The 10057-nt window shown below is 39.7% G+C and overlaps 1 long non-coding RNA gene across 2 annotated transcripts; it reads right to left on the bottom strand.

The window, feature by feature from the left end:
* Window positions 1-8161: 8161 nt before the first annotated feature.
* Window positions 8162-9822, bottom strand: LOC107833528 (uncharacterized). Of its 2 annotated transcripts, none has more exons than XR_001659274.1 (3): window positions 9695-9822; window positions 8746-8851; window positions 8162-8650 (listed from the first exon to the last, which is right to left on the bottom strand). It is a non-coding gene; the product is annotated as an uncharacterized LOC107833528 (long non-coding RNA). The 2 variants fall into 2 exon arrangements; XR_001659275.1 differs by lacking the exon at window positions 9695-9822 and adding an exon at window positions 8962-8998.
* Window positions 9823-10057: the final 235 nt, after the last annotated feature.

The raw sequence follows: 10057 nt of genomic DNA, 5'->3' as shown, positions 1-10057 counted from the left end.
AAAATCAGTGTGTGTGGTATTCATATCACAAAGGACAGCTTGGTGTGCAATAAGTGTTGGCTATTATACTCAAAGTGTTCTGAACTTTTATTTTATGCCAGTGTAATATTTAGCCTGTTGGACAGAGTTTTGCGATAGCAGATGCTCACACCAGACACAAATGACATTGCCAAAATGTTAAAGGTCACAGAGTGATGAAAACAAACTGTGACCTTGATACCGTCATCGCAATATTTACCAATATTATTGCCATCACAAGGTTTTCTAATATTGTGCAGCTCTAATCTCAACCACACTTTTTCAGCACTGAACAACCGTTTTGCATATTTCTGGATATTTATTCAAATCATATTTGATTCAATTCAGTTAAACGTATTTATATAGCACCAGTTCACAACAAATGTTGTCTAAAGACAGTTTGCAAAAATATCATTTAAATTAAATTCACACATACATTCCAATTGATCCTAGTTATAAAACAGTACAGCATGCTGTGTTCCATCTACTTCTGCATCAGTCTCCACTCCACCTGTATAAATACACCGCTACGCGGTCTGAACCAGTCATGAGGGGAAAAGACGTTGTATTTCATGCATTGCGCCAATAATGCATGCCTATTGGTCACCCAAAAAACAATAAAAACTTGGACATTATCATCGATCAATGAAATCCCCTCGGATGCCACAGACCCAACTTGAAAATGGGACATTATGTTGTTAGCACTTAGTACTCATCAACAACGCATAGACGGAAGTGAGAACATTGCGCAACATAAATAATAACCCTCCTGGAACATGGTGCGCTAAACAGTAAAACAATTTAACAAAGTTTCAAGATAGATCATTTGCCTCAAGGAATTTTAATAGTTGAGGTACTCGAATCATTTGAAGAATCATCACAGCCCTATTGCTGATGAGAGCAATCTACAGAATTGTGGCCACAGCTGCCCTGTGGCAGTCTGACAGGAGCAAGGCAGCCATACCATGCCATGCCATCAACCCATCTGACCACCAGCAAGCAAGGTGGGTGAATTATCTTGCACAAAGGACACAAATGACCGGTTACAGACAGAATAATGAAAAGAGGGGATTATCTTGAAATTCTTCAACTTCACTGCAAACGAAGAACTTGCTGGTTGGAACTTGGATCGAATTGGATGTTTCCTCAAAAAAGTGATACCTAATACACATTAAATCATTTTTGGACTGCACCATACAAATTAGCACCAAGCTTCTGGAATGGCCCTAGCCTCAACCCAAAAGCTACGTGGGGGCTATGTTTAAAAGCGGGGCATCTGCCAGAGACCAACCAGGTGAGTGGAGCTCTGCCAATTCCACCAAAAAGAGTGGTCAAATCTCCAGCCAGGTTTAGGCCAGAATCTTGAGGACCCAGTTATTGTTTTGGAAGTAGTTTCCCAAGTATTCAGGTCCCCCTAAAAAGAACAGTTGAAATGTATTATTAAAAGCCAAGCATTTCTCTAACATTTATCAGTGTTGAGAGATTTAAATGTTTGTAGGTTGATGAGTATGAGAAAGGCAGGAAATCATAAGACCTTGTATCTTCTGCTCATTTTTGAACAAATTATGTAAAATTGTATGTCAATTGACATGATTATTTGTTTTATTTTTTTTTTCTGTTTTTACTTTTTGTCTACCTGAAATAAATAAATTCATCAGTGTGTTTGAACTTCTCACAGACATGCTCAGACTTTATCTTCTTGCTTAGAAACTGAACAAGGCCAACCTGTCTGTTCTGCAAGGAATTTTCAATTTACTAAGTGTATCAAGCACTAATAATGTCTTGAGGCTTGAAGCTATTGTTCTGCATCCTGAAACATATCCTCTATGGTCATCTTCATTATAAAATGATTTGTTTAAAAAACTGCGTTAGTCAAACCCCACTTAATATCACCAGGGCTCACTAAGTCATTAAATGAGACCACCAACTGTGTTTTGATTAAATGATTAAATAGCGCACGTTTATAAGAGGCTTTTACGTTATTAACTTCTGTCTAAAACTGCAACATCACACATCGCTATACAGAAGATTAGCGGGGGTCAGACTACTCATTATAATATGTCACTCAGTGCTTTTTATGGGTAATTGCAGGGGAAAGGAAAATGTGAACCCTCATTTTCATCTTCTCGAGTGGCATTTGACCTGTTGTTGTAAGTACAAAGAAAGTCGCTGCGTGACATCAGTTTTTACATTCGTCCAGCGGTAAAGGAATAAGCAGCTGAGGGCAACACCAAACCAAGTTTTCTTGACTGGAGTGTTTGCATCAGGATTATGTGCAGCAACAAAACAAAGAGAAAGTAATTTAGTTGATTGTGACAAAATAACCACTTCACTTAATGATGACAAGTAAAGGCTATGTGAATTAAAGAAGAATGTTCTCAGTTTTGGAACATTTGTTCTTTCTATATGAAGAATAAAATAAAAAAGGGGGATTAATCACTGTAGCTCTTATAAATATCAGTAATTACAAAAACAGGAAGGTATAGGGAACTCTTAATGTAGTGATGGCATAATTCACCCTTGGGAATCCTATTTGCACAATGTGTTGCTTTCCATATTGGCAAATTGTTTTTTTGGGGGGTTTTTTTCTCAGCTAAGGGTTACTCTTATTTTCAGAGAGATTTCCTGGTTTGGGAGAGGTGATAGATAAAAACTGGTTATAATCGATATTTGGTGCTACAAAATAATCAGCACGTATTATTAAGTAAAGTCAAAAAGAGAAAAGAGGCAGTAGAATTATATTTTTTGTATCCACCACACTGGTGACCAGCACATTTCTCTCCTGGATACATGAATTCACACCTACATATTTGTAAATGTTTGTGGGGCTTTTTCAGAATATTACAAGTAAAGCTCCATGTTTCCATTTTGTCTTCATTCTCCTCAGATCAAATGTTTTTAACTACATTCCATGCGTTGAGAAAAAAGTCACTGTTGAATTTCTTTTTAATAATTGTTTATGTGTTTCATCACATATAAACAGACGCTTCCCAAACACCAGCTTCCCTGTCCCAGCATAGCATTCCCACTGTGTGAAGCTGGTCAGAGTTGATGGAAACATGAATAGATCTACATACCATGGAGTTCTAAAAGGAAAAAAAACAGTTAGAGGCTGGGAATGACTTGAGACTTTAAGAATTTCATCTTTCAGAAGGACATTAACTCAAAAAATAGTCAAAGCAGAGCAAAAAAAAGGGTGGTTACAATCATTCAGACTTACCATCTGCTAGAAAGACCCTGTCAAAGTTCAAACATAAAGTCAATTGAGAATTTGTGGAGGACGTAATGTAAGCTATAGTCTTTTAGATTTTGATTTGTATAGTGATACAATAAATAAAATTATGCTCTACTTTTTTTAACCAGTATTTTTGTTTACAACTGTAAATGCGTTGAGGTTTGTCCTTCTAATTTGACAAAATGGAAAACAGTTCAATGGGGTTTGAATACTTTTTGTACCACTGAAAAATCACAGTGACCCTTAATGTTTCGGTATCTTGCAACTAAAGTTAATTGTTTGAAAGAGTTAAAAACTCCCTCATGCATTTTTCAAGAGCGCTTTTGCATGACTACTCTCTGAACCTACATTGCAGGCATATGTAGATTTTAGGCTAATTCTGGACTCAGACTCTATGAATGTTCTCACACAGTATTAAAATCCCAAACACAAAAACCAGAGTGGCACAAACGCTTGACTTTTACAGCCTGTTTTCTGCAAGAACTCTCTCTCTATTCCTACATGCTTTAAACACAATTTTACAACAAATCTCCTTCGATGTTTTTGGGGGGTTTTTCAACTTCATACCATATAACATCTGCATCTGCATTGATCTAGTGTCAGTAATAATATCTCTATCTATCTATATATATATATATATATATATATATAAGCTGTGTAACAAGACACAGAAGCCCATTTAAAAATGGGAAACCCAGCTTTACAAATGACTACAGTGACAAACCTTTCTGGCTCCGAGGAAATCTACCTGCTCTACCAACAGCGGCCCTGCCTCAGTGAACAGCTCAGTGAGATGCTTCTCGACATATCGTTTCAAGACTACGTCATGGGGAAACCACGAAAAAAAAAAGAGCCTGCCACTATACAGTATGCATGACATCACTGAGAATTTTCCTTCCTTCTAAGATGTGTTTCAGCGGATGCTTAATAGCAGAACTCAGCAATGTTCTGTGGAGTGATAACAACAAGCAGAAAGTGAACAGGCAAAAAGTAGGCCTGACTTATGAAAACACAGTTGAGATTTTAGAGGTGCAATGACGTCACAGCCAGAAATATTTACAGAACTGATCTCATTTTGTAACATCCGCACAATTCAAGAAAACAGGCTACTGCTGAGGAAATTGTCAGTCTCCCTCAGCTCTCTTTGAAACAGTGGGATGAATGGTAATTTACCCTAAATGATCAAGATAGATACAAACATGCCTCCCAATGAATACTGCCCTGACGACGGGTGCCATTTATTTGCAGTTGGGATAAATCTGATGGAGATTTATGGGATTCATGGCCAACCTGTATATATTGTCTTGACAGATTCAAATGGTGTTGGACCCTTCTCACATGCAACATCTGTGTGCATGAATGTGTGTGCATGTGTCTGTGTGTGTAAAGCCTTCAGAAAGCTTTGTGTCTCAGACCTGGCATGTTAAAGGAAAACGGAGGACAACGCAAGAAATTGTGTTTCCACAACGTGACTGCATTCAAAAGCCTGAAAACTGTAATTTGAGATATGAATTCATTACACGGCTTTTTCATCCTCAGCAGTAGCAAAAGACTGGTTGATGAAAGGGGCATAATGTGGTGCCACAGCGCCCCTTAGCGGCGAACAGAAGAGTCGAATTTTTTTTCAGCATTTGTTTCTTTACCTTCGGTGTCATAAAGAAGCGTGGCAGCTGCTGCAGGGTCGGGGCTGTGGACGTTTTGCACCTTCTTCTTCGGAGTCCGAGTGTGGAATGCTGCTGCTGGGTTGTGCTCCCGTAGTGCGAGGGCCCGCGCAGGCGGCCGCGGAGACCTGTAGGTTTGCTGGCATTTTGGTTTCTTCTCACGGCATCAGTGAAACCAGATAAAAAGTGTTGAAACTTGGTCTGGAAAAATCAAGATGAGACCAAATATTTATGAAAGCTGCAGCTTTGGGTAGACTTGTTGATCTGAGCTTTTTTATGGTCTCATTCAATCCACTATTTATATAAGGCCAATTTCACCATACATCTCCTCTCAAGGCATTTTACAAGATAAAACAAAGAGATGAGCTAAATCACATTAAGCTTCTAATGACAGTTGTTGAAAAGTTGTCAGTTTAAGGAAGGCCAGTCGATTGCATCGAGTCATTCCCACACATACCTCATGACTCAAGCTGTTTGGTTTGCAGCCTAAAAAGCTCACATCGGGTGCGCATATCGGCGTTTTTGCGCACATGTGCCTATATATTTATTGATGTGTGCGCGGCTCTTTCTAAGGGGAGATCACTGGCTGGAACGCGCGACTCGAGTGACGAAAACGTTTAAATTTAAAGGTGGAATGGTGAGCGACATGTTAGAGGGGAGCAATGTTTCTACCCGCGAGAAACACACCGGGGGAGAGAGAGACGGAGAAAGAGAGAGGGTGGGTGTGTGTGCGCGAGCTCGCGTGTGTGTGTGTGTGTGCGCGTGTGTGTGTGAGTGTGTAAAAATGAGAGTGGAAAAACAGCCTGTGGCTCCTCAGTGAATATTCCCCTCACGCTACTCTCCTTCTATGTAGGGCATGCAGCAGGTTGTGTGTCGAGGACTCGGACGAACGACGGAGCGAACCTGCCGCTATGCTCTACTTTGAGAGGGAAGGCGAAAGAAATCAGGCTAAATAGAAACCGCCGGGGCAAAGCAGTCGCCAAACATTCAAAGACAGGAGTTAATAACTAATAAGGTTATTAATAATAATAATAATAATAATAATAATAATAATAATAATAATAATAATAAAAGAAAACTAAAATCTTCTCACCCCATTCCCGTGACACATCTCTCCAGGCGGCCAGGTGGAGATGACATTGCAGCCTGTTACTCCATTCGGGTGGGAATAACACACGTCTCCCTCGTCAGATTAATCCATCCATTTCTTCTCCGTCCAGAAGGCACCATAAAACTGCTAAATCCACCTGTCTGGTTCTGAAGACCTGCCACCCCCCACCCCCCTCCGCCGCTGCCGCCACCTCTCTCACCCCCCTCCTCCGGTAAGGTGGTGAAAGCCTTTCCTCTCCGACTGAGGCGTCAGAAGCGGTCCATTTAGCCGAAGCCGTTTGACGCGCGGCTGTCAGTCAGACCCCAGAACAGCGCTTGTTTTTGGGGGGATCTCCAGCGGCAGCCCCGCGCGTTCCGCAGTGAGAGGGCTCGTGGACAGGTCCGCGCGCGCCTCCTCCTCCACCTCCTCTCCTCTCCTGTCCTCCTCCGTTTCCTCCTCCTTCTTCTTGCGCCGCTCTCCGGATTCTTAGAGACTGAAGGGGAGATTCCGTCACAAATAACATCAAAACACACAGAGAGAGGGAGAAGGAAGAAGAGAAAACAATCCACGCGCACTCGCTCCCTCTCTCCTTTCACTCTTGCCTCCGCTCTCCCTCTCTTTCTCCCTGCTTTTCCCTCAGAGCTAAGCTCGCCTAACAGTTTAAAACAAGTTTAAAACGGGTCGACTTATTTTTTTTATTTTATTTTATATTGTTGGCTTCTCTGCTTGCGCGACAGAGGAGATTCTCGGCGTCCCGGCGGAGAAAAATGAGGGAAATGTTCTCCGGCAGTCTCTTTACCCCCGCAGCCCGCCCACGCTTCGCTGGCTGGAGGTACTTACACATCAGCCTGGTTAATTAAACATATAGTGGGGATAGAGGGGTAGTGGCGAAGGACGCAGACTTCATCTTCCCGTTGTGAATGAGAAAATATAGACTGGATCTATGTAGTTAACAGTGTCAGTGGCGCCTCTAGAGAGTTTTGCAAAGGGCAGATGGGGGCCGTTAATACAAGTAAATTACATGAAAAATTTGAACATTACATAAGAGTGGTTAAAAACCTACTACAATAGCATAAAAATCCCCTGTTTTCTTCCCAAATAGAGTAACCCATAAAAAATAATGCAAAGTAAGCTGACTGATCAAACAGTGACTACATCTGAGCATATCAATGGAAAGTTGAGTCGAAGGAGAAATTATGGTAAAGAAAAGGTGCACTGGCAACATATGTAGTCGCAAGACTGATAAGATTACACAAGACTTTCATAAGGCGCAGACGGTGGCTGGAGCTTCGTCACATGGACACATTCAGGACGGAGCTACAGCTGTGCCACTTTGTGTTTATCGTATCCTCAACTAGACACAACATCAGAGCCCTACAGTGTTTTAGGCGAAAAGGGAATAGTTTGCTGTACAGTGGTTCAAAGTATTTTTCCAGATTGAATCAAATTTAGCAAATCACTTAGTGAACTAAGACCCCAGAGGTTGCGGGAAAAGAGTGGGAATCCAACCTGTTCCAGGTGGAATTTTGTCTATGGGGACATTTTAGAGCATTTCACGCTTTCCTATGCTAACAAGCCTCCTGGAGAGCTGATTTCATTTTCCAGCAGAATTTTGCAGCTGCCCACACTGACCAAAGTACCAGTACCTGTTTTAATTACCGCTATCAGTGTGTTTAATTGGCTAGCAATCCTTTCTTACCTAAACTCCTAGGAGCCAGGCTACATATTTACTTAAAATGATATACTGTCTGAAAGAAACTTCATTGTGGCTTTGCATTAGCTGTAAGCCATGCCCAGGTGAAAAATACACAAAGTATGTTAAATTTTAGCATATTTGAAGCCAGACTAATCATGAGTATTTTTGAAGTGTGTTATTTTGGAACAACTAATTTTGTACTTAGTGTATTTTAATAGTAATTAAATGGTAGAAAATCACAATTTAAAGTGTACTAAGGGTACTATAATGTGCTTTTTTGGAACAACTAAAGTTATACTTTTTATGCTTTAACATGGCTTTTTATGTAATATAAACATGCTTGATCAGTATATCTTAAGTGCACTATTTTTGTGATCAAATTACATTTAAAATATGTTTATAATGTATTTTAAGTATATAAACATTACATATTTTTTATATTATTAGTGTGATCACAGTATGCTACAATTACACTTTGGTTTAATATAATTGCTAATGAAGTACACTTTTTAGTTACTTAATGTCTTTTATTATTGTTCTTTGCCACTTTGTACATTATATGCTTCATACACACTGCAGTACTGCCAACACATCAGGACACCAGAACACAGAAGGATCAATTACAACACACTTTCCGGCTGAAAAAACTTACATTGTGTCTTCAGTATATTCTCATTTTTCAAGAGAGCATTGCTAATATACTATCACAGAATTGTACAAATTGTCAATATATTAAATGTTTACAGACAACATGCTTATGAAAATTAGCACAATAAAACAATAGGTACACTTTAGAGGAAGTGTGAAAAATAAAAAAAAACTATTGTTTTAATTCAATGTCATAGTATTCCAGTATTACTTCAGACAAACTGACATTTCGTCTTCCTAAGAACAGTGAGGATCAACCACAGAACATTCCCATTCACTGCACCACTGCACTTAACAGAAATCTAGAAAAAAATAAAAACAATAGAGCAATTAAACAGAGAAAGCAGTTGTATTTTAAAGAGTACAGAAAAACAGCAAAGAAAAAAGTAAGACTTACAATTTTAAGACGTTGTTTACTTGCTATGTATGTGGCAACATCAGAACTGATGATTATTGGGACCGGATGCCTGGGGTGAAAAAACATTTCTGGGTGTCTTCTTTGCCTGTTCATGTTAGAAGTAGAAAAAAAATAGTCAGCGATATCATAAAATCAGTTGATGCTGGCATTAATTATGAAGTTGTTTCAAGTGTGAACTTAAGGGAGACAAACTACCTTAAAAGCTTTCCATCCATGATCTGAACACGCTGATTCTTGCAGGGTGGTGAGGGGGGCTGGTGGTGCCCATCTCTAGCAGCCATCAGATGAGAGGCAGTGTTCACCCTGGACAGGTCACCAGTCCATCACAGTGCCCTGAAAGCCAACAACAAATAACAAGGGGAATAAATTCTGTCAAATTATTTTCAATATTTTTCCATATTTTGACTTATGTTAAGCATTTAACAAATGTATTAAATCCTTAACACATTTGTTAGGCATTTAGTGTTGGAAACACATCAGTTTTGCTGCTGTTAGAAATGTAGTCAGCTGCTCAGTGTAAAAAAAAAAAAAAGCCTTCCATCATGAAGACGATGTGGAGGTTCATCCTCAGAACTGGTTGGTGATCTGGTGGAGCCAGAACCTCTTCTGAGACAGGAAAGTCTTTAGGTTTTNACAATAGAGCAATTAAACAGAGAAAGCAGTTGTATTTTAAAGAGTACAGAAAAACAGCAAAGAAAAAAGTAAGACTTACAATTTTAAGACGTTGTTTACTTGCTATGTATGTGGCAACATCAGAACTGATGATGACTGGGACCGGATGCCTGGGGTGAAAAAACATTTCTGGGTGTCTTATTTGCCTGTTCATGTTAGAAGTAGAAAAAAAATAGTCAGCGATATCATAAAATCAGTTGATGCTGGCATTAATTATGAAGTTGTTTCAAGTGTGAACTTAAGGGAGACAAACTACCTTAAAAGCTTTCCATCCATGATCTGAACACGCTGATTCTTGCAGGGTGGTGTGGGGGGCTGGTGGTGCCCATCTCTAGCAGCCATCAGATGAGAGGCAGTGTTCACCCTGGACAGGTCACCAGTCCATCACAGTGCCCTGAAAGCCAACAACAAATAACAAGGGGAATAAATTCTGTCAAATTATTTTCAATATTTTGACATATGTTAAGAATTTAACAAATGTATTAAATCCTTAACACATTTGTTAGGCATTTAGTGTTGGAAACACATCAGTTTTGCTGCTGTTAGAAATGTAGTCAGCTGCTCAGTGTAAAAAAAAAAAAAAGCCTTCCATCATGAAGACGATGTGGAGGTTCATCCT

The sequence above is a fragment of the Poecilia formosa genome, unplaced genomic scaffold (assembly GCF_000485575.1).
Source record: "Poecilia formosa unplaced genomic scaffold, Poecilia_formosa-5.1.2 Scaffold402, whole genome shotgun sequence".
In the NCBI taxonomy this organism is placed as follows: Eukaryota; Metazoa; Chordata; class Actinopteri; order Cyprinodontiformes; family Poeciliidae; genus Poecilia; species Poecilia formosa.
Note: the sequence above shows the minus strand (reverse complement) of the source record. Positions and strands in the feature narration are given on the sequence as shown.